Source organism: Helianthus annuus, chromosome 5 (assembly GCF_002127325.2).
Source record: "Helianthus annuus cultivar XRQ/B chromosome 5, HanXRQr2.0-SUNRISE, whole genome shotgun sequence".
NCBI lineage: Eukaryota > Viridiplantae > Streptophyta > Magnoliopsida > Asterales > Asteraceae > Helianthus > Helianthus annuus.
Window position 1 is genome coordinate 56,487,648 of NC_035437.2, and position 25,298 is coordinate 56,512,945.

Sequence of the window (25,298 nt, forward strand, 5' to 3'; positions counted from 1 at the left end):
TTTTTCGCGTCCGTTCGTGTTTCGTCATAACTAACCGAATATTGTGACCGTACGACCAAACGAACCGACATCCGAGATAATTTCAAGCATGTTTCATCCTTGTAGAGCCTTGAAAATGGGTTAACGTGGTTTAAACGCGTCAAAAATGGCTTAAACATGCTGCAGGGACCATTTTTGCCAGTTTTTGAAGGTTTCTAGCCCAGGTAGGCCATGGCGTCACGCCACAGCAAAGGGGATATGCCGTCGCGGCACGCGACGCCCCTGTTTTGACAGAAACATCAGTTTTCAGCAACCAGCTTGATTTTGAGGGTCTTTTATGCAAATTTCTCAATACCTTGAGCTGGTTTTTGGAGTTCCATTGTATTAAAAACCATATTCCACAAGTGTAGTGCCAAGATTAATTCCCATAACACTTGAAATGATCTTGTTGATCCTAACTTACTATAAATAGAAGTGGGTTCTTCACATCATTCCTCACATTTGATTCAATTTTGCTCTAAGTATAAGTTTAACACTTCATACCTGAGTATTTTGAATCAATTCTTCCTTGCTTGGACCTTTTGTAAGCTTCTTTCATGCTTGTTTATGCTTTTCAAGCATGAAAGTCAAACAATGTTTTACTTTCTGCTTTAACCAGTCTTTGGTCAATACAAAGTTCGTTTGAACTTTGTAATGAGAGCGTAATCACGATGGTCATAGTCCCTTGTGACTATACATACTGATTACCACGTTAATTAGGCGTAGCGACGAGTCATAGTTTCGGTCAAAATACGTATTTATGCGTATTTTGCAACCAAGTTATCTTTGGGTATCAAAACACTTTTTTTTTATATCAAACTTGTTTTCTAACTTAGTTAAACATGTTTTAACATGTTTAACTCATCACTTTTAGTTTAGTGCTTATATAGGGTCGTAAGATAAGCGGTCTAAACAACCGCTTAGACTTTCGAACCCGACCTGTTTCGTCGATCATTAGGATCCGACCATACATATTTTGTGACCATAGTTGTATAGGGAATAACCTTCCGAGGTTATACCTTATGGTCACATAGTTTACTTAGTTATATGATAGGGAGTTTATATGCCTTAGGAAAATGACCAAAATACCCTTTTTGTGCATAATTCCATTTTAAGCATATGTAAATTAAATTTTGCCACATAAACTGATTATTAAACATGTTAGGGAATATAATGCTTGTCATAGGACTAGTTAGGCTACTCGTTTGCGCTTTAGCGCAAATGACGCGTTAAAGTAGCGTAAGCTACCATAAGCACTTAGGATAGGTTCCGATTTAGAATGTAGGCTTTGTAAAACCATATCATATGAGTTCCAATACTCATTTGGTTTACCAGACCTCATTCTATTTTTTCTTAATTATTTCTTTTATTTTTTGCTTATTAATAATAACTATTTAAAATTTTATTGATCTAACCACGTGTGACGTACACATTTCTAACGTTTTAATAAATATATTAAAAGACCAAGTAAAATGTCATTTTATTTAAATAGTACATCAAAGTTCATTTTTCCCAATAACTTGACGACTGTGTGTGTTACCTAATTATATTATAATTATTCAAGGCGTGTAATACACTTGTTTATTCAACTCGTACAATACACGGGTTTTTAAAGAAGTAACTTTTTTATAACTTAGTATATAAAAATATATTTAATCAACCTGTAGAGGTTTTTACCTAGTTTACTTATAAAATTAAAATCGGAAGAAGAGATTTGATGCGCACATGTGACATTAGCTGAAGTCCTTTATTAGATAAGGATATGTAATTTGTTTTGGCCCCCCTTATTCCCACACCCCCTATATCTTATTTTCACATCCCTAGTGTATACGGGCCATATACAAAATATACGGCCCGTATAGAATGTTTTTGAGTAGGAAAATGCGCAGAGAATGTTTTTTTTTAATTTACTATATACGGCCCGTATATAGTTATACGAGCCGTATACAAGTGTATACGATTTATAAAAAGTATACGGCTCAATGGATTTATTTATGAGGTTTTTGATGTTTACCAAATGTATACAAGCCGTATAACTGTATACGGGCCGTATAGATGGATGTTTTTCAATTATCACGTTTTCTCCTGTAAAAATACCATCATTCTAGGGTTTCTAAACTCTTCATCACCTTTAAACAACGTTGATCGGAACACACCGCTCAAATCGGAGCACAAGTAGAGTAACGTTACCGATTAGTCCGTTGATCAAGAAACTAGCAGAAGAACCCGACACAAACAAGTTCTCCACAGTTTGTTCTTCAGATCTCTATTCGGTCATCTTTCCAAACTATAACACACGATAACTTTAAACTTTATAGTGTGTGATTTGACCAGGAAATGATTGGAGGTGATTGCTACTTTTAATAAGCTATCATAGTTGTGAAATTCGATTTCAACAAATATTTTCCTTTTCCTTCAATTTCTAGAACATTCTCCGTAACATGAAGACGTGTCGGGTTCTTCTACTAGTGGTATTTTAATGAAGTATTGAAGATTGAATGTGCAAACCTAACCGTTTTTTACTACGGAAACGGTGGCTATGCAAAATACAAACCGCAACTGTTTTTTACTACAGAAACGGTGGCTATGCGAAATACAAACCGCAATCTTTTGTGACTATGGGAAACACAAGTTTTCTTTTTGAGCTTGATGGATGTCCGTTATCTCAGTTGAGGCGGGCATTGTTTAAATCTGAATATAAGTAGATGTTACGTGTAACTTCATTAAACCATGAACAAAGCCTATTTTGAAAACATGTGTTCGTATCAGCGTTGTTTATCACCCTGTGTGAGCATTGGAAACCCGACAAACAGTCTTGACAACTGTGACAGCTTATCTATTTGTGTATGTCACATCCATCCTGTTATATCAATCGATATGATTAATTTTACAGATTTTTTTCTAATTAGCGTTGTTAACTACCAAAAGAATGCATACACAAATAGTTCTAGTGGACCAAGCAAAGAGACGGTTGTGTATATGAATCACGTTTTTTTCTAATTAGCGTTGTTAACTACCTAGAAATTGATATGGTGAGTTGGTAATCAAAATCAAGATGTCAGACAACGTGCCTTTCTCCAAGAGGAAATAATAAAACGGCTTCCTGATTCGATTCCGATCATTCTCCAAATCATGGAAAGTTGTTGTTGTTATTGTGCCTATCTTGGTTGTTTAGTACTTTCATGATAATAAAACAAGAAATAATCAAACGGCTTCCAGTAAAATCACTGATTCGATTCCGATCAGTCTCCAAATCATGGAAAGTTGTTGTTGTTATTGTGCCTATCTCGGTTGTTCAGTACTTTGGTGATAATAAAACAAGCAGACATTGATTTTGCCAAGATTGAAGGAAAGAATCTGGCCATAAGCATTGTGGATTCTCAGCGTTATTCGAATGTAAGTGGATCGGGTTCTGCTAGTTATTCGGAATGTTTCGAATCATCACAGAAGACGTGTCGGGTTCAACTCTCCTATATCAACATACTCTTCTCCAGACACTTAGTTGTTACGAATGACAACTTGAGGGGTCTAGTTAACTTTCAGATTCAGATTCAGGAAGCAGATGATTGGAGCGCAGGAATCAATGCAAAACCCTCACCCTCAAAATCAACCAGAAACCAAAGGAAAAAGGGCAGATAATGGCTGATGGTTCTTCGTTGAGGAAACCAAACGTAGACGGAAATGATAGGCCTGGTAACCGGAAGAGAAAAAACCCTAGTGCATATTCAATCTTCATTGCTTCATTAAAATTACAACACACGATAAAATGCTTGGAACTCACCTGATAACAAATAATTAGTTCAAACTTTCAACAATCGACATCTGGAAATTATTGGAGGTGATTGCTACTTTTAATAAGCTGTACGGGTTTTGGTGTTTTGGTAGGTTGAAAGAGGTGAATGGTCCTTGTTTTTCCACATCATTCTGTCACTTTGTGTGTTGACGAAGCTGACAAACACATTGGTATTTTCTCAAAATGTGCAAACTTGAAGAATCTCACATTAAAGGAGTTTGCAACAACGGGATCAGATGGTTTGAGTATCTTTCATCCTCGTTTGGCTAATCTCACACAATGATGAACAGATGATGTCAGATAATACTTCATTTGTCGAGAAACCATACTGTCAAGAAACTAACATCTTTTAATACTTCATTGCGTATGTGCTTGTGCTCTAGAAACCGGTGATGAATTTGTGTATCTAAGTCAGGTTCTCTGCCTTAGATCGGTCATTCCTTGTGTTACATGAACGTTGTATTCTTGTCTTTCAGAAGAGTTTGTATTGAACCAAGAATACTTCAAACATTCTAAACCCTACCTGGAAACAAACCAACAAAATCCTGATAGTCTTCTAGCAGAACCCGACACGTCTTCTATCATGTGACGGACACAGGTGCAAGAGAATAGCGAGTTATTTTCAGTTATTTCTGTTGATCCACAAATTCCATTGTTTAAATCAGAATTAGGTTCTCAAAACAAGGATCGTTCTAATAGATTAAAGAGAATAAACCAATTTTTATCATTTTTTACCCATAGTATATGGCCGTATAACAATATACGACCCGTATACATCGTTCGTATACATTGTATACGATCGGTAAAAAAAATTTAACCGAGAGTATACGGCCGTATAAACCGTATACGACCCGTATACATATGGTAAAAAATGGTAAAAACCTCTGTAATCTTTATATAGTGTGTGATTTGACCAGTTGTATTAAGTTATCTCTGTTGAATTTGATTTCAACAAATCTTTTCCTTTTCCGTCAATTTCTGGAACATTCTCCGTAACATGAAGAGAAATCAATTGTATTTTTTTAGTTGCTTCTCTTGTTAAGTTTCTGAACCAACCGAAATCCACAAATTCCAACAGTTAATATTCACTGTGGTGGATGCAAGCATAAAGTTAGAAAAATACTCAAGAAGATTGAAGAGTACACAACTGATGGTTCAGTGCACGAAAAGTTTCTTACGAACGATATGTATATTACATAGGGAAGCTCAGTATCAACAACTTGTGCTGTAGAAACCGGTGATGAACTTGTGCTGTAGAACATTGGAAACCTGACAAACAGTCTTGACAAATGTGATAGCATATTCAATCTTCATTGCTTCATTAAAATTACAAACACGATAAAATGCTTGTAAAATTGCATCAACTCTCCTATATCAACATACTCTTCTCCAGACACTTAGTTGTTATGAATGACAACTTGAAGGGTCTAGTTAACTTTCAGATTCAGATTCAGGAAACAAATGATTTGTAAAAAAAAAAAAAACCTGTTGATGAAACTGAAGCTGTTATTTCCGTTGTTCAGTACTTCCGAGATCTGATCCAACCGAAATCCACAAATTCCAACAAATTGTATCAGGAAGCTCAACTTGAACGGACGATATGTATCTTCTATCATGTGACGGACCCAATTTTTGCAAGTTAAATCCACAATCAACGTATACAGGTGCAAGAGAATGGCGAGTTATTTCTATTTAATCTATTACAACAATCCAAAAAACGAAGAACAAAGTCAAATGTGATCAAACTTGGACATCTGACGTAAATGTTGATTCAGATCTCTATTCGGTCATCTTTCCAAGCTACAACACATGATAACTTGACACTTTAAATAATGTGTGATTTGACCGGTTGTATTCAGTTATTTGTGTTGATCCACAAATTCCAACAAATACTTCACTCCAATAGCTTAAACCAAACGTAGACGGAGATGATAGGCCTGGTAACCGGAAGAGAAAAAACCGCAGTGATTCGGAATGTTTCGAATCATCACAGAAGACGTGTCGGGTTCTTCTTCTGCTAGTGATTCGAAATGTTTCGAATCATCACAGAATACGTGTCGGAATCAGGCGTTGGAAGGATTGTAGTAGTAGGACATTGGTACCACTGTGAAAGTTGCATCAGGAAGCTCAACTTTAACGGACCGGTTATTCGACCGAGTAATCAGTTGTATTTTTTTAGTTGATTCTCTTGTTAAGTTTTTCTGACCCAACCGAAATCCACAAATTCAAGTCAAGGATCGTTCTAATTGATTAATGAGAATAAACCCTTGTTTCTTCATCTTCATCTTCATCTTCAAGAACAATGATGAACAGATGATGTTTTTTTGGCATGTACGTGAGATAGTCTGATACAATTAGGATGTTGGGAATTAAACGCATGTACGTGACAAAACAAGGATCGTTCTAATAGATTAAAGAGAATAAAGCAAGGATGTTGTGAATTCGCATAAACATATACGTTTCATAACCTCCTCCTATAAATCAACCACAACTTACAAAGAGCCTGTATTAGAAACCATCCTATGTCTTTTACCAACCGAAGAGGCAGCAAGGATAGATAATACTTCATTTGTCGAGAAACCATACTGTCAATAAACTACCATCTTTTACTCATAAACCCTTGAATCCCAACGCTTCTCTAAAAGAGCCTGTATTAGAAACCATCCTATGTCTTTTACCAACCGAAGAGGCAGCAAAGACAGATAATACTTCATTTGTCGAGAAACCATATTGTCAAGAAACTAACATCTTTTAATACTTCATTTGTAACCGTAAGGATAATGCAAATTTGTACGTAAAGATCTCTACACAAACTGTGTATGTGCTTGTGCTGTAGAAACCGGTGATGAATTTGTGTATCTAAATCAGGTTCTCTTCCTTAGATCGGTCATTCCTTGTGATACATGAACGTTGTATTCTTGTCTTTCAGAAGACTTGGTATTGAACCAAGAATACTTCAAACATTCTAAACCCTACATGGAAACAAACCAACAAAATCCTTATACTCTTCTAGCAGAACCCGACACGTCTTCTATGATGATTCAAAACATTCACGAACCATAATGGACTCAGACTCATACTACTCACCCTCCCCTGAGGAAAAGTTTTCCCGACGACTCAAGACAAAGCAGTTGGTTTGGGTTCTTATCAGCATTGTTTATCACCCTGTGTAAGCATTGGAAGCCCGACCACTAGCAGAATCATTGCATTACATCCCCGTTGAAAACAAGTGATTAAAACGCTTCTCCTTACAACTCTCACCAAATGCCTCACCCTTCCTTTTTATTACAGTCATACGACACATTTTTTTGTTTTTCAATCTTTGTTACTTGTTAAAGTTTTATTTTTTTTCTACTTTTAGAAAGATTTGACCACCTAACGACTGTAAAATGTCTCGTGTGATTGACACCTTAAATCCATTAAATACTTTGGGTAAAATCTAATTCTCTTTTCATACGGGCCGTATACAGTTATACGGCCCGTATGGAATGAAAAAAACTGACAAAGTCTGAAGGCACAGACTTTGTTAGTTTTATTTTATTATATACGGGCCGTATAACTGTATACGGCCCGTATACATCATGTGTAAATAAGTTTTTGCCATGTATTAATATCAGGACCCTTTGTTTTTTTATAATTTAACTATATTATAATTATTCAAGGCGTGTAATACACTTGTTTATTCAACTCATACAATAACGGGTTTTTAAAAAAGTAAATTTTTTATTACTTAGTACATAAAAATATATTTAATCAACCTGTAGAGGTTCTTACCTAGTTTACTTATAAAATTAAAATCGGAATTGAAGAAGAGATTTGATGCTGACATGTGACAATAGTTGAAATCCTTTATTAGATAAGGATATATAATTAGTTTTTTTATAATTTATATAGTGGTACAATATACAATGTAATATAATGTAATATGATATAAGGTGATTAGTAATGTAATATGATTCGATACATAGTGCAATATGATATAATTCTCTTTCCTCTAATAAATCTAGTTGTTCATGTCTACAATAGTATATTTAATAACAATAGTATATTTAATATCATCCTTTTTTTATCCAGTTTTTCTTATATAGGTTAACAAACACATGTACAAGAGTTAGGTTGGGGTCACGCCACTTCTACAAAGCCTATGTAATGCGTTTACTCTTCCATATAGTTTGTAATGGTCTCACTAGACATATTAATTGTTTAACATTTACCTAATTTCGCTATATATTTAAATACATTTTTCAACAAAATACAAATCTTAACTATTAATCCAAAAAATACAATTATATATAATTATGTGCAAATTGCTCATTTCTTATGTTGAAGTTAATACTTTGCCTTAACCATTTTCACATGCTTTGCCATAGTTATAAAATATGAGATCTTACACTTTTAAAGTATTTCTTTTTACTTGGACATTTCTTTGAAGTTTGAACACTTTCTATGCTAAAGTAGCTGTATGTTTTTATATGGTGAAACATTTACAGGGACTGAATAGTGGTAGACACCCGTGTTTTCTCCATCCGACAGTGGAGATGTGAGTACCAGCCCGTTTACTAGGATGGTCGATCCCTTTTAACAGCTTCTTTTGCCACTAGGGTTTGAGAACTTGAATCTGCCATTAACTGTTGTAGAGAAATCAATTAGCAAAATACAAGAAATCACAAAAAAAATGATGTACCATCTGGATCAATGAACTATAATCCACCAGCAGTTACTTCAGGTGAATTCAGCGTTTTGCCTTTTTTCCTAGAATATGGTGCAGTTGAAACCCTGGCAACTGACTTGTTATCATTTGTTATTAGAAGCCCCTATATGCCACAATCTCGGACAGCATAGATCGTAAATTCAAGTACAAATAACTACAGTGTATTCTGCAACACCTCCTTCCAACAATGATATATCTGATGGTAAAACAACCATTGGTACCATGTCAAAAGCGAAATACTTGCTTCAGTTTAGAAAACACTACACTCGTATTGAAAGCGAGAAAAACATTAGTGATGCAGCGTGTATTACGAAAAAATGAAGATCAAACACGTTGATTCTACGAATACCCGTGTAGTTCTTCCCCAACCCCCAAATTGCAACCCAAAGGGCACAAAATTTGAAGTGAGAATGAGTTAATCAAAAAATCAAGTCTGCCTTTTCCAATTACTAGAGAAAGATATAAATAGGAACAAAAATTCAAAATGGGCCTAAAAAAGACAACAGGCCAAACACAAGCCCAAAAACAAAATGCCCAAAACACTTAAAAAAACATAAAAACATAAATAACTAATAGAAATAAGCGTTTTTTGGCCCGGACGATGACCCAAACCGTCATCGGCGTTTGCGGAAAGATGGAGCTCATTCTCACGTTCGTTTCGCCTGGTTGCACACCCAAAACGGACCCCCGTAGCCCAAGTTAGAGCCATTTTAGTGAAGCCCATTTTGTTACGCGGTCTTGGGCCTCCAAATACGAGATAGCCCGCTCCTCCACACTTGGGCCCGCATCAATTAGAAAGAGTAAAAAGTGTCATCTTGTGACAATATTGCAGATGATGTTATGGCGTCAGCATTTTTTCGAGTTATGATTCTTCAATTACATGTCCTAAACAGTCTATCTAGTCTATCTGGAACATAAAGACAACAATTACATCATGAAAAACATTTGTTGCAACTGAACTTGAATGCTTTGTGTTTCAACTGAATTCCTGTTTGGTTGCGTCTATATGCACATAGAGCTTGGGCTTGTGCGTTTTTTTCAAGTATGCTATAGAGACCTTATTTTCGTACTTATTTAATTTTTTTTTAAGCAAGCAAAATTAATTGTAAGAGCAAATCCTGGTTTGTTTGTTATTATCTTTTTTATTTTATTTCTACTTTCAGACCTGAAAGAGCTGGGCAATTGCCTTTGAATTATTCATCGGTTAACGATTTATTTCTTCACTATTTAAAAGAAGGTTGCAATCCCAGCTGCTGTATATCTTCATTATTTACTTATGTTTAAATTTTAAATTTCTTGTTTAGTTGTTTCACATTTAGAGGTAGTAAAAAGGGTGGGTTAGGCAGTTCACATATTGGGTCAAAACGAGCCATTTTAGCACAGTAATAAGTTGACTCAGTGTAACCCGCAAACATTGTTCTTTCCTTAAGAAAACCCGTTTAAATAGTTACGAGCGTTAGTTGTTAAATACCAAAGTATTTTTTTTAAACGCAATTAAAAACCAGCTCAAAAGCTCTCGAGTTCAATCTGATGAGTTCCGGGAAAGTAATAAATACCAGAGGTAACAGTTAATATAGTAGGTTTATATAGGGTGTGCCTATTGGCACACCAAACCCTAGCAAAACTAGGGTTTATATACGCAGCGTATAGGTCAATACGCAGCGTATAGGGTTAACCCTCTACGCTGCGTATTGACCTATGCGCTGCGTATATAAACCATGGATCTCAGTGCCTAATAACCAATCATTGCAAAGAAAACAAGGTTTATATACGCTACGCATAGGTCTCTAAGCAGCGTATATAAACCATCTGAAAATTTGGGGTCATTTTGTTAGGTTTGAAGCATCAGTTTTTCACAAGGATTATATACGCTGCGTAGAGACCAATACGCAGCGTATATAAAGGTCTAAAAATGTCCTTTATACCCTTGTGTTGAGGCTATACGAAGCCAAATACAAGGGTAGTTGTGTCATTTTTGTCTCATACGTAGCGTATGGATCTATACACAGCGTATATAAAGCTCCATTTTTGTATTTTTTTGTGTATTTCTTTGTTTATTTATAAAAAAGAAAATTATTTATAAAAAAACAATATTATTGGTAATACAAATATAAATTATACATATTAAAAATAATACAAATATTATGAATTATAAAAATTAAAAATAATACAAATATTATGAATTATAAAAATGAAAAATAATACAAATATTATGAATTATAAAAATAAAAAATAATACAAATATTATGAATTACAAGACCTACAGAGAACCTATACGAGACTTACACTATACGATACGATACGATACGATATAACACCCGTATAGGCCTATAGGCGTGGTTTAGCTCCCGTATTGACCTCGTATAAGCCTATAACTTTGATATCGTATGGTATAGGTGTGGTTTAGGTCTCGTATTGACCTCGTATATGTCTACAAGTGTGATATCGTATCGTATAGGTGTAGTATAGGTCACGTATTGACCTCGTATAAGCCTATAAGTGTGATATCGTATCGTATAGGTGTGGTATAGGTCTCGTATTGACCTCGTATAAGCCTATAAGTGTGATATCGTATGGTATAGGTGTAGTATAGGTCACGTATTGCCCTCGTATGAGCCTGTAAGTGTGATATGGTATCATATAGCGTAGTATATGTCTCGTATAGGCCTATAGGTGTGGTTTAGATCCCGTATAGGCCTATAGGTGTGGTTTAGGCCCCGTATAGGCCTATAGGTGTGGTTTAGGTCCCGTATAGGTCCCGTATAGGCCTATACGGTTGTTATATCGTATCGTATAGTAGCGTATCGTGTTGCATGGTATAGTGTATAGTATAAGTCTCGTATAGGTTCCTTGTAGGTCTTGTATACGCCTATAGGCCTACACGGGACCTAAACCACACCTATAGGCCTATACGAGACATATATACACCTGTAGACCTATACGGGTGTTATATCGTGTGGTACAGTAGCGTATCGTGTTGCATCGTTTCGTATAGTGTATAGTATAAGTCTCGTATAGGTGATGTATATGCCTATAGGCCTATACGGGACATATACTACGCTATACGATATGATATCATACTTATAGGCTTATCTGAGGTCAATACGTGACATATACTACACTATACGATATGATATCACAATTATAGGCTTTTACGAGGCCGATTCGTGACCTATACTACACCTATACGACTCGATATAACCTTTATAAAAAAAAACCTTCATATACGCTGCGTATAGTTCTATACGCAGCGTATATAAAGGGTCAAAAAGACCATTTAGCTCTTCATTTGGGGCTATACGAAGCCAAATGCAAGGGTAAAAATGTCTTTTGACCCTTTATATACGCTGCGTATGGGTCTATACGCAACGTATAGTGGGAAAGACAATTTTACCCCTGCATTTGGGGCTATACGCAGCCATATGCAAGGGTAAAATTGTCTTTTTGACACTTTATATACGCTGCGTATAGGTCTATACGCCACGCAGCGTATATAAAGGGTAATTTTTATTTTTAACCACAAACTTGTGGTAAAAATATACTTTTTGACCCTTTATATACGCTGCGTATAGGCTTATATGCAGCGTATATAAAGGGTGAATTTAAAAAAAACATTTTTAAGTATCGTATGGTATAGTATAAGTCTCGTATAAACCTCGTATAAGTATCATATATGTCTTGTATCTGCCTATAGGCCTATACGTGACTTATACTATAGTGTCGTATCGTATTGTATCGAATCGTATCGTATGGTATCGTATAGTGTATATTATCGTATCGATCGTATAGTGTATAGTATAAGTCTCGTATAGGTTCCATGTAGGTCTTGTATATGCCTATACACCTACACGGAACCTAAACCACACCTATAGGCCTATACGGGACATGTATACACCTATAGACCTATACAGGTGTTATATCGTATCGTATAGTGGCGTATCATGTTGCATCGTATCGTATCGTATCGTATAGTGTATAGTATAAGTCTCGTATAGGTGATGTATATGCCTATAGGCCTACACGGGTCCTCAACCACACCTATAGGCCTATACGGGACATATATACACCTATAGACCGATACGGGTGTTATATCGTATCGTATGGTATCGTATAGTAGTGTATGGTGTTGCATGGTATCATATAGTGTACTAGCGTATGGTTTTGCATCGTATCCTATAATATATTTGTATTATTTACCAATAATATTGTATTCTTATAAATAATTTTCTTTTTTAATTTTTATAATTCATAATAGTTGTATTATTTTTTATTTTTATAATTTATATTTGTATTATTTACAAATAATTTTGTTTTTTATAAATAATTTTCTTTTTTAAATTTTATAATTAATAGTAGTTGTATTATTTTTAATGTTTATAATTTATATTTGTATTATTTACCAATAATATTGTTTTTTTTATAAATTATTTTCTTTTTTAATTTTTATAATTCATAATAGTTGTATTATTTTTAATTTTTATAATTTATATTTGTATTATTTACCAATAATATTGTTTTTTTTATAAATAATTTTCTGTTTTAATTTTTATAATTCATAATAGTTGTATTATTTTTAATTTTTATAATTTATATTTGTATTATTTACCAATAATATTGTTTTTTATATATAATTTTCTTTTTTTTATAAATAAACAAAGGAATACATAAAAAATACAAAAAATGAGCTTTATATACGCTGCGTATAGGTCCCTACGCAGCGTATATAAATCCTTGTTTTCTGTGCAATGATTGCTGACAAGGCTCTGAAATCCATGGTTTATATACGCTGAGTATATGTCTATACGCAGCGTATACGGTTAACCATATACACTGCTTATAGACCTATACGCAGGGTAGGTAAACCCTAAGTGTGGAGATAGGCAAACAGGGTGTGCAAATAGTTAGAGCCTTTATATATTGTTAGTTATTGTTTACAAATTGTGTAACTTCGCTATTGTTTGATCTTCAAATTGAATATTTAACATTGAGATTTGGTTCACTTTTTGTTAGTCACTTTTCTTCACATCGGCGGATGGAAATCTGTTTAGTTGAGGCGCACCCGCAGCAGCGCGCGGGCTTTCCCATTAGTATTAGTATGTAATAATCTCTATAATTAATATTAGATTGCAAATATATTTTGTGTAAACCAAAAGGTAAAAAACTATCATAAAAGAAAACAGATAATCAACACTTTTCGTTATCAATACATTTTTCATGATTAAACCACCAAGATTTAGAAATTTATCATTAAAAAAGTAAAGATAACCACAACTCATTAATAATCTTCCAGATTCATTATGTACTTGTTATTCAACTAAAGCTTAGAAAATACGTCGTTGTAACCATTGTGATTCATTTGTGTAAAGTTTGAACCACACTTTCCTTGGATGATCTCTGTGCTTTGCAAATCAAAATGATTGCTAAAAAACCATTTCTTCGCCATAGAACGGACCTTCTGTGAAATAACCATACCAACCGCAGACCACCCCAGCTCAGGCCACCACCAACTTCTGCTGCTGCTAGGCTGAGACCTACGGTTCCTCTAGCTCTGGCGTTGCTTCCTATCTTTGAAGGCCCGGATAACTGAATTTGCTGGGATTCGAGGAAGACCGAGGACCCTGTTTTTCTTAATTGGTCCCTGGGCTTCGATTAATGCTGAATTCCAGATTTCCAACCATGAGATGCTTCTCCCGTGGCTTGTTTTGTTGCTAATATCTCCCGCGTCTGATTCTGATGAACAAAAAAACAACCCGTGACCCAGAATTGACACCACATCACATTTCACCATATAAGCATCAGGGTTGTAGGGCATATCACACTTGGAGTACCTTCAGATATCATAAAAAATAAGCCCAATATGAACGTTGAACCTCATAAAATACCAAATTATATCATTTGCTAGCTAATTAATTAGATCAAAATCAAAATTTTTATCTTGGTTAAAAACAGCAACAAGCCCCGAAAAGATATATAGTAAATTGTAGATCCACAAATCTGTCACACCCCGACCACGTTAAAACAACAAACCGTGGCGGAAACGTCGGGGAGTGTTGCAACAGAATTATTGTTTCACAACCATGGTAACCAAATGTTTTGTTTTATTGAATTATTATGTAATGTACATTGTCTTTAAATCAAAACAAACTAACTACATATTGTTTATAACTGTTTTTAAATCACTAAGGCCTCGTCCAGGTCCTATGTGACACAAGCTTCCTAGCAAGCAACATCAAACAATATCACCTGAAACATATGTAAAAAAAATAAAGTCAGCAAAGAAATGCTGGCGAGTACATAGGTTTTGTGGGAGTATTGGATTCATGGCTCGTTTATATGTTGCAGTACCTCGTTAGACTACATGAGTCAAAAATACAAACCTCGTTTTGAAAAGTGTATTGCAACATAATTAACCAACTCAAATCAAATTGGTTATAGTTTATAAAATCTCGTAGCCATGAGTCTTAACCCAAAAACATTTGTTTTAGTAAAATAATTTGGAAACATCTCGTAAAAGCTCGTTAATAAAACTCGTATGGTTTATATCGTTTTGATAACCTCGTTGTGTGATATCGTTTCAAATCGTTTTCCCAAGTGAACTAAATAATGACACGCAATGTAATATGATAGAATCACTTATATATAAGAAGTACCAGCGGCGTATCTACCATGATTCTAGCATACTACACTCGTTCCATTATCTAATCACTACCCCAAACCAATCGTTTATCTAAATCATTTATCTCGTTTAAAATCATCTCAAATCGTTTAACTCGTCCCAAAATCGTATTCGTTTTAATAGTGAAACTTCTTTTGGTCGTCTCGTTAACAACATTCAAACCTTCGTGACTCGTTTAACTTGTTTCTCGTTTCGTATTAACAAACCACCAAAGGGTAAGTTAACAATCATCAGGTTCAGTCGTTACCTACATAACCCCCACACATAACCATGGGTGTAGTCTGATAACGGGATTTTTCAGACCTATGGTACCATAACCTAATACTGGTCGGCTTGATCAGAGCTAATGAATGTCATTCGTTATGTAAATACAACCAACAAGTCTTGTTCACCTTTTTGAAATCGTTATTAGTTTAGTATAAACCATCGTTTTTGAAATCCTCGTTTAAACCTTGAAATTCGTTTTGTACATATGAATCACCCCAAAACAATTGAAAACAATAAAATAGGGGAACTATGTACTCACTTGAGATTGTAGGGTATCCTTGATTTTGTGAACTATCGATGCACGGGCAATCAAGGAATCAAGTGGTACCTAGTATCGGATTGCTAGATAAATAAATCGACACCTAAATCGGGAGATAGGATAGAATGAGGTTCTATAAATCAAATGAGTAATTGAACTCATATGGTATGATTTAATACGCCCTACATTCTGATTGGAAAGCCTACCTAAGTGCTTTTGACCCGTTTCGACACATTATGGTAACATAAGCTACTATAAGGCGTCGTTAGCGTATAACTATGTTCGGACGGTAATCTATGTGCTATGCCAAGTCTTACATGCCCAATTATCCCTAAACATGTTACTAAATCAGATTACAAGTCAAAAATATGTTCACATAGTCAAATTACGGATTTTAGCTTCAAAAGGGCATTTTGGTCATTTCCTATGGGCATACAAGCTAACTAGCAAATGATTAACCGATCCTACGTGATCATAAGGTATAACCTCAGTGGTTATTCCCTATGCAATAATGATCACTATCTAAGCTTGGTCGGATCCAAAGATCGACCAAACGGGTCGTGTTCGGAAGTATAAGCGGTTGTTTAGACCGCTTATCTTACGACCCTAAACAAGCACAAACTAATAGTGTCGAGTTAGACATGTCAAAACATGTCTAACCTACTGATTTGGTATCAAAACAAAGTGTTTTGATACCCTAAAGTAGTTCCGTTGCAAAATGCGTGCTAAAACGCATTTTGACCAAATCTTTGACTCGACACTAGAACTAGCTAACGTGGTAATCAGCGGTTATAATCACGAAGGATTATAACTATCGTTACTACAATCACGTTTCAAAGTTCAATTGAACTTTGACTTGACCAATTGATGGTCAAAACCGAAAGTCAAACTGTTGGTCAAACTGTTTGACTTTCTGCTTAAACATAAAGAACAAGCATGAAAGAAGACTTACAAAGGGTCCTAGCTATCTTTTCTACAAAGAATAAAGTTCCAAGCAGATTAGAAAGCTCCCAAATCAGATAAGAGATGAGAAATGAGAGGAATGAGCAAATGAAACAATGGAGGGCCTTGCTATTTATAGTTGATGCAACTCAACAAGATCACTACACATGTATTGTGTAGCCTCCAAGCAATAATCTCATCCATACACTTGTTTGATGCAGGTGCAAAGCCTTGGAGAGGTGGTAACTTGGTTACCACACAAAGAAGTTGCAAGATTTGCCCCTGAATTTACAAACTGATGCTGAAAACACGCTTTCTGCCCAGATGTGATGCTCGCGTAGCGCGACGGCATAGGCAGTAGGTGCTCGCGCTACGCTACCATGTATCTGATTCAGCAAAGTTTCAAAAATGGCAGAAATGGTCCCAGCACGTGTTTAAAGCCTTTTTCGATGCGTTTAAACCCCGTTATCCTCATTTCAAGGCTCTAAAATGAAGTTAAAGCATAGGGGACTCAAAACATGCTCAAAAATATCTCGGATGTCGGTTCGTTTGGTCGTACGATCACGTTGTTCGGTTAATTACGACGGAAGTCGTAACGAACGCAAAATCGATCCAAATTAAGCGACGAATGGAATTTTTGCATGGCGATCACTAAAATAAAAATATTTTAGTGTGTACAAAAATTTTGGATGTCCAGATGTGTCCAGAACGTAAAATATGCGCGAAAATGCAAACTTACGTCGTTTTTGACACTTTTAGTCCCTAAAAGATCATATAAGCATGTTTTCGCACACCGAACCACTCAAAGCTTGTTTCTAAGCTATGATTAGGTTATATATGGTATGTTTAATTTATGATCAAGTTCTGGACTGTTCGACACCATACGAATCGGTATAGTTTCGCAGTTTGACACAAATAGTCCCTGCGATTGAACAAACTTGTTTTCGACACACCAAACCATCCAAAACTTATTTCTAAGTTATGTGAAGGTTATTTAAGGTATGTTAAGCCTATTTCACTATTCTGGAGTGTTTGTCGCATTAAACTGACTGCGTTTACACACCAGTTTGCGTATAACTTTCCAGAAAGCGATTTAGAGCTTGAAATCGAACGAGAATTGATATGTGCAAACCATACACATATTTATACAAATTTCCAAGTATGAAATACAATATTTCATTGTTTTGGTATTTGTTCGATGGTCCTGGAGGCACAGATGTCACAAAATCGGCTCAAAATTTAAACAAAAACGTCCTTAAATTGCGATAGATCTAGAAGGTTTTGTTAAAATAAATACAGTATGTAATCGATTAACAGTTGCCTGAAACAAGATTGTCTTCTGAAATCCAATGAACAGTCAATGATCGTTCTTCAACAGCCTGCATAATAGTACAGATTCTACGTCATGAAAAAAAAAAAAAAAACTAAAGGCTGATATAAAACCAGAACCGGTTTCTGATCATAACAAGAATTTAAAATATAAATACCACTCACCGATGATTTTGCCATATCGGGAGGCCAAATTTCATCAATCTCAGATGCTAAGGCAGTGGCCATCTGGTATAGTCTGACGGCTGCGGCGATCTCTGGAAATATAAATTTGACAAACACAGAACAAGGGGTAGGGTTTTATAATTAATTAGATCAAAATCTAAATTTTTATCTTGGTTAAAATTCATCTTACACAGTGAGTGATATGAAAAAACAGCAACAAGCCCCGAAAAAAATATATGGTAAATTGTAGATCCACAAATCGGCTCAAAATTTAAACAAAAACATCCTTAAATTGCAATAGATCTAGAAGGTTTTGTTAAAATAAATAGAGCATTTAATCAATTAACAGTTACCTGAAACAAGATTGTCTTCTGAAATCCGATGAGCAGTCAACGATCGTTCCTCAACAGCCTGCATAATAGTACAGATTCTACGTCATGAAAAAAAACAAAAGCCTGATATAAAACCAGTACCGGTTTCTGATCATAACAAGAATTTAAAATATAAACACCACTCACCGACATTATTTAAACGTTAATAACTTTTTCATACGACATTATTTTTTTATAAAAATTGCACCAAAAAAACGAGCATTTTTTTATTTTTAAAACGAGTATATTATTGCTATATTTTCGAAAAAATTTTTTGAACACCCAGTTGCGTAAAACGCAATGGAGAAAACCCAGTTGCGTTGCGTAAAACGTAATGAAAAAAAAAACGTAAAAAATGACTTTTTCTAAAACGCAACGCACCAAAAACACAAAGAAATGTCTTATTTCTAAAACGCAATGACCAGAAAACACAAATAAATGTCTTATTCCTAAAACGCAATAGTCTAAAAACACAAAAGAAAGTGTACTTTCTAAAACACATTGGACTGAATGTGTTTTACCTAAAACGCAATGCACCCAGAACACTTAAAAATGTCTTATTTCTAAAACGCAATGGCTAGAAAACACTTAAAAATGTCTTATTTCTAAAACGCAATGGCCAGAAAACACTTAAAAATGTCTTACTTCTAAAACGCAATTCCCAGAAAACACTTAAAAATTTCTTATTTCTAAAACGCAATAGCCTAAAAACACAAAAGAAATTGTTCTCTCTAAAACGCAATGAACTGAATACACATAAAAATGTGTTTACCTAAAACGCAATGAGTAAAAACACTTCAAAAATGTTTTATTTCTAAAACGCAATGACCAGAGTTGTTCACATAACCAGAAACTGTCTAAAATGCAATGACCAGAAATTGTTGTTCAAAGAACCAGAATCTAACTAAAACGCAATGACCAGAACCTGTTGTTTACAGAACCAGAAACACTGTCTACGAATGCAGTTTTGTATGTGAATTGTCTGAACCAGGAAGCAGGATATAAAAAACTGCCCCTTGAACCCCGCCAGGGGCTGCCGCCTCTGGGACCCCGCTACCAGGGGCGCTGGCCCCGGAACCCTCCAAGATCGTAAAACGCAAAGAATAAATCAAAAACCCAGATCGTAAAAATGAAATTAAAGAATTTCTTACATGTTCTTCGTCCCTTGATGTTCTTCGTGAGGTGCAGACACAAAGAGTTCTTCGAGAACATGTTTTTCGGCAGAAGCAATAAGACGAAGAATGTTCTTCCCAGGGGATAGGTTCTTCGGCAGAAGGTTTTTCGTGAGTGGGAGGTTCTTCGGTGGTCCAGATCTGAAGAAACCCTGGTGTTTCTTAAACAACCACTACCCCCTTTCAAGAACACAGCGAAGAACAACTTCTACAGATCTGCGGATTTGACGAAATATGCCTCAATGGATGATGAAAACTTGATAATTTTGGTGTTAAACATAAAACCCAACCCTTGTGTATTGTCTGTTTCATCTAGATCCATATTTTTTGGGTCCATATCTGGGTTTTCTATAGCTCCCGTTTTTTCGGTGGATCGATAACGAAAACCTATCCTTATTTATCACAAACACGGTAACGGGTGCGAAATCCCCGTGACGGTGCAAACCAAACAAAGTTAACAAGAACACGCGCGTAACCAAAAGATTCAATATCTATTGATTAGGGATGAGTACAACCACAAACATATACAAACAATGTTTTAACGACTCTCACTAAGTCTCTCTGTGCTCATCAGTTTCACATAGAAACTATGAGGGGTATTTATACAAGACAGACACATACTTTGACGAAACAGAAAAAGGACCCGGCGAAACAACAAAGTCGAGGAAACACATTCTGTTTCGTCGATATACAAGTGACGAAACAACTTAGTTTCGTCGATGAGGATCTAGCCCAAATTGACGTCAAAGCCCAATGAGGAAAAACGACCCATGTGAAGAATTACGGCCCTGAATGCATGTTTCGTTGACTAATCTTTCAATTTCAATGGCTATGTGATGTCATGATGATGTGTCATCGGGAAATGTCGCGGCTCTCCCTGCTTCGCGTGTCGAACTCTGGGGCGCACGACGGAGGAATGTCGTGACATCGGGCTTGAGCCGGACCTAACCGTGTCGAACCGGACTGAGTCGAACCGAGCCGAGTCGAGTCGAACCGAGCCAAGTCGCGTCCACACAAAGTGTATCAACAAACTCCCCCATGGACGCTACTCGTGATGGTTCATCTTCTGTGTTGGTTCGTCTTCTGTGTCTTTCATTTCGGAGGATCTTCAAAATCTTCACGCGTCGTAAGCAGAAAGTGTATCAACAAACTCCCCTTTTCATTTAGGAAGTGTGTTAACAAAATCCCCCTTAGAATGAACTCTCCTTTGAGTCATGCTCGTGAATCTTTTGATCGTTAATTCTTGAGATCCTTGTGGTGTTGATGAGTGGTCAACTGCAATCCGATCATCTTTATCTTTTGAGTGCCTTCACGTCGTGTCTTCATTCCGAAGCTTGTCATCGAACATCTTCTCCTCGCCTTTAGCATCTGCACATGCAAGAAATCTAAACGCATAATGAGAACAACCGCTTGGAATATAGTTTCCATAAACAAACGACACATGTGAGATCAAATCTCAATCAAACACCGACCGACAACAGTTTGAAAGTTTAAAAAATTGATCAATTTTAATCCTTTAACTTTCAAAACTTGTTAACTTCGACTATTTATGAAGGTGTAATTGTTTTCCGGCTTACAATCAGGATTTTGGGTAGGATAGACTCGAGTTCCAACATCGGTCTATCAAAAATAAACTAGAAGAAAAATCTTTTTGGATTTATGAAGTTTATATTAAAACACACCTAAAATCTTTTTGGTATTTTTTCATTTTTCAAATGTAAAGACGGAAAACAATAAATAAATATATACAGAGATGCAGAAACGAAAGCAGTAAATAAATATTTACAGACATTCTTTTTGCGAGTTTCGAGGGTAAGAGAATTATATCAGTGTACGGTCATACCAAAACACTCTTGTTGTTCAGTTAGTTAACATTTAGATAAGCATCCTATAACAATTATCGGTATTGTTGTCCACTTAAGCTCAACTTATCAGATGTAATCATGGCGAGGGGATACGTTAAGGTATGATTTATACTTACCTACCGGTGTTCATCCACACATGACACATTCTCGTATCAAGGTATGCACGAGAGTTCATCTTATCGGTGAGTATACCGTTTATCATCTGTTTGACCGTATAAAAGAATGTGAGAAACTCACTTATTTTGATTTGAAAAACAAGCCCTATGTGATAGAATCACTTATTGATGAGGAACTTGATTTTCATTTGCATGAGGGCACAAGAGCAAGTCCGTGAACAGGTCGGTACTTTCGTACAGCAAAGAGACGAACTTGACTCCCGGAGAAATGTGATATTTTATCACTTATTTGTTTGGACATGTGATTGTTGATCACTTATTGAGGTCGAATGCTATATGTACACGTATGTATAGTATCATGGAAGATCTAGACTTGCGTCCCCGTTATTTTTCGGTAAAAGAAACAACCATGATACCGAGATGATACGCAGCATAAAGACCGAATATCTCAGAACCTCGGCAATCTCTCAAACGAAATTTCGGTACCAAGACCATATGCCAATGTGCGGTTCCCACCTTGTCTTCAGTCGATTTAAGTTTATATCACCCTGCACACTTTAAAATGATTGTGAGCCTACCGATACATCTTATATAGAGCTGCTTAACATTTTTCATTTTAAGTTCAGTTCGAAGAGGATTCGACAGACCACTGATTGACTATCATTTCCTCTTTTTCTCGCCAGGAAACTCATTTTTGTTTTTCTATTGTTTTTGTGTTTTGAAATTTTTCGATGTTTTTGGATTTTCAAATTTTGGATTTACTCCCCCTAAAATCAACAAACTAAGATAAATTTAAAAGACACAAAGATATTTACAAAAATGATTTTCCGATGTCGGTTAACTCATGTTTTGCCTCAATGCCGTTTACCAAAATTAATTTTAATCAAAAATGATTTTATCGAATTTTGGAAAAATCAGTTGGCACCTCGGTAAGCGGAGCAGACCAAGACAACATTGACGAGTTTCATAGTGAAACAATCACGTGCGAGGTGATATTCGAGTTCAACGTGTCTGGCCAAAGAGTGCTATACGAGATAATAATAATTCATAATAATTCGTGCATTGCCAGGAATCTGAGCGCTCTCCCAAACTGGATATCCGCCCGGTGTGGATTTCAAAGTCGAATTTTTGTAGCTACTTCAATGAATCCGAGATAGCTCTAAACAACAACAAGATCAGAAGCCTCCAGGTCCGGCTGGTCTTCCACATTGCACCAGCGAAGGTATTTATCTTTCTTTTTGATAAGTAGTGTACGGTTGTTCAATCCACGCCAAGGCATCCGCACACCCGGTTGGTTTGTTCAACAAACACATTTTCTTTAATCACATCGCGAAGAAATGTACACTGCACGTTCATTTTGTTGATTGTGAACTTCAGACGTGCTGCAGGTGCGTACATTTTGATTGAGTCTATCTCGGGGACCCGATCGAAGCCATTAACAATCAAACTTTGAAATGATTTGCATTTTGTCGAAGCTTTTCAATTTCTTTCAGCAGACAACTCTGTTTCCCTTTTCATCTTCTCTCCATCAAAGGCAACAATTTCTTTTGTCGCCTATCTTGTGGAAGGACATTCCACTATCAATAATCCTATAAATATCGATAGTTCCTCCTGGAACTTCCTGCACACTCACTCAGAGATTAGTTGGAGAGGGGGACCCAAGCCTTCATGGACTTGGGTTGCCCCTGAGAATCAAGAAATGTAATTTCAATTTCCTGATGATTTTCAAACACAGCACCTCCCCCTGAACTTTCACCTATTTTAAATCCTTTTCAACAGCTTTGATGTTTTGACGTCGTTGTTTCTTTTCTTGTTCCTTAATAGTTCTTTTATCATGTTTTGGTGAAACAGGACGACGTTGTGGGTGAACCTTTTCAGGTGGTGCTTTCTCAACAAAATTTGGTTTGGGCGAATTTGTGCAGTCCTTAATGATGTGCCCAAACTTCCCGCATTTGAAGCAAGTTCTCATTTCAACAAACATAGGAGAATCTGATCGACGACCTGGCGTAGAAGTTGTAGACCCAGAGGTACTAGCTTCACACCCATTTGTGTGTTGGGTGTGATTGTTATCACTATTACGTTTCAAAATGTTGACTTTTTATACAAAATCGGTATTTGATTTATTTTCAAAAGTCTCCACTTTATCAGTACCTTTGGAGGCCACAAACTTAACGTCTTTTGCTTTCTTCTTGTAACAAGCTCCTTTTAAATCAACCTTAGCCTTTGGCTTTGGAGCTCGTTGTTGTTGTTTTCCCTTAAAAGCAATTGGTTGTTGCTTTATCGGTGATTTCTATTTTTCAAATTGTTTTCTGATTTCAGCCTTTGGAATTGGATCACATTGAGTTACAGTAACTCCCGGGATTCCCAAAAACTTGCTTGTGTTATCTTCAAAAACTTTATCAATCAAAGATCGATTGACATTTTTAATTGGAAAATCTTTATCTGAATAGATTTTAGAATCACGAACCAAAGTGTACAACACATTATTACTCTTAATGGTAGACACAAATTTCTTGTCATCTTTGACATCCTTGACAGGATCTATCACTTGCTTGGCAACAGGTTGCACGGCAGGAGTAGGAGGATCACAAAGAGTATGATTCTCTATTGGAATTTCTACTCCTTTCGTCTCATCAAGTGATTCATCTTGGTCATTCACATCTAATTCATCATCTGAAGAATCATAGTCCTCAATGGTTGGAGGACTTTGATTTGAAGCACATGATGATTTTTCTTTGTTATCAGATGAGCCCTCCGATGAATTGTCCGGTTTGAACCCTAGGCCAGTAGTAACTTCCTCATAATCAAGAGGCACACTTGGTTCATACCGAGGCATATCCTCTTCATCGGGCATTTTGGTATAGTTATGTCTCAAAAGGGGTGGACATGCCTTATACCCTACGCCTTACACGTTCCATTTCAGTTGTTGAACGTCAATTATGTGATCGAGCACAAATCAGGAGTTAGAATAACTCTCCAATTTTTGCTTGATAGCATCATGCTCACATTTGGCAATGGCTAGTTCCCTTTTGGTTTCCTCAACAATGTTAATGTAATCGTCAATACTAACTTGTTTATGATAAACAACTTTGTTCACTTCGGAAACACTTTTCTTTAAGGTTTCAATTACAGATTTAAATTCCTTTTCATTTCGAACTAAAGCCATATTTGCCTCTTTGCACTTTGACAGTTCAACAACCAAACTCTGATTGTGACTATGAATCGTTTCAGATTCACGTTTCAAATCAGCACATTTAAGTTTCATATCAGCACAATCACTATATATGCTAGGAGTTTCAGATTTTACCTGACTCGTAGAGGCTGAGACATTTGCCATAAAAGCAGTTTGACAAGAAAAAGATCCATCTTCAGAATTATAATCTCCAGCATTCGAGCCTTCTTCATCTGAACTCCCGCTATAACCCGAGCTATCATCGCTTTCAGCAAATTTTTCTTTGTGAACATGCTTGATGTGGTTGATGATTTTTGCATAGCAAGCAGTTCCACCTCCTTGATTACCATCTCCGAATTGTACAGACCAATCAAATCCTTCATCAGCTTGAACAACTAATGCTCTGTTGGTGTTTGAAGGTCCAGACTGTTTCTGGTTGTTG

General features: G+C 36.0%; 1 long non-coding RNA gene across 1 annotated transcript; it reads right to left on the minus strand.

Annotated features, from left to right (window-relative positions):
* Positions 1-13,689: 13,689 nt before the first annotated feature.
* LOC110938882 lies at positions 13,690-18,601 on the minus strand. Its single transcript, XR_002591779.2, has 2 exons — positions 18,514-18,601; positions 13,690-14,350 (listed from the first exon to the last, which is right to left on the minus strand). It is a non-coding gene; the product is annotated as an uncharacterized LOC110938882 (long non-coding RNA).
* Between the last annotated feature and the right edge of the window lie 6,697 nt (positions 18,602-25,298).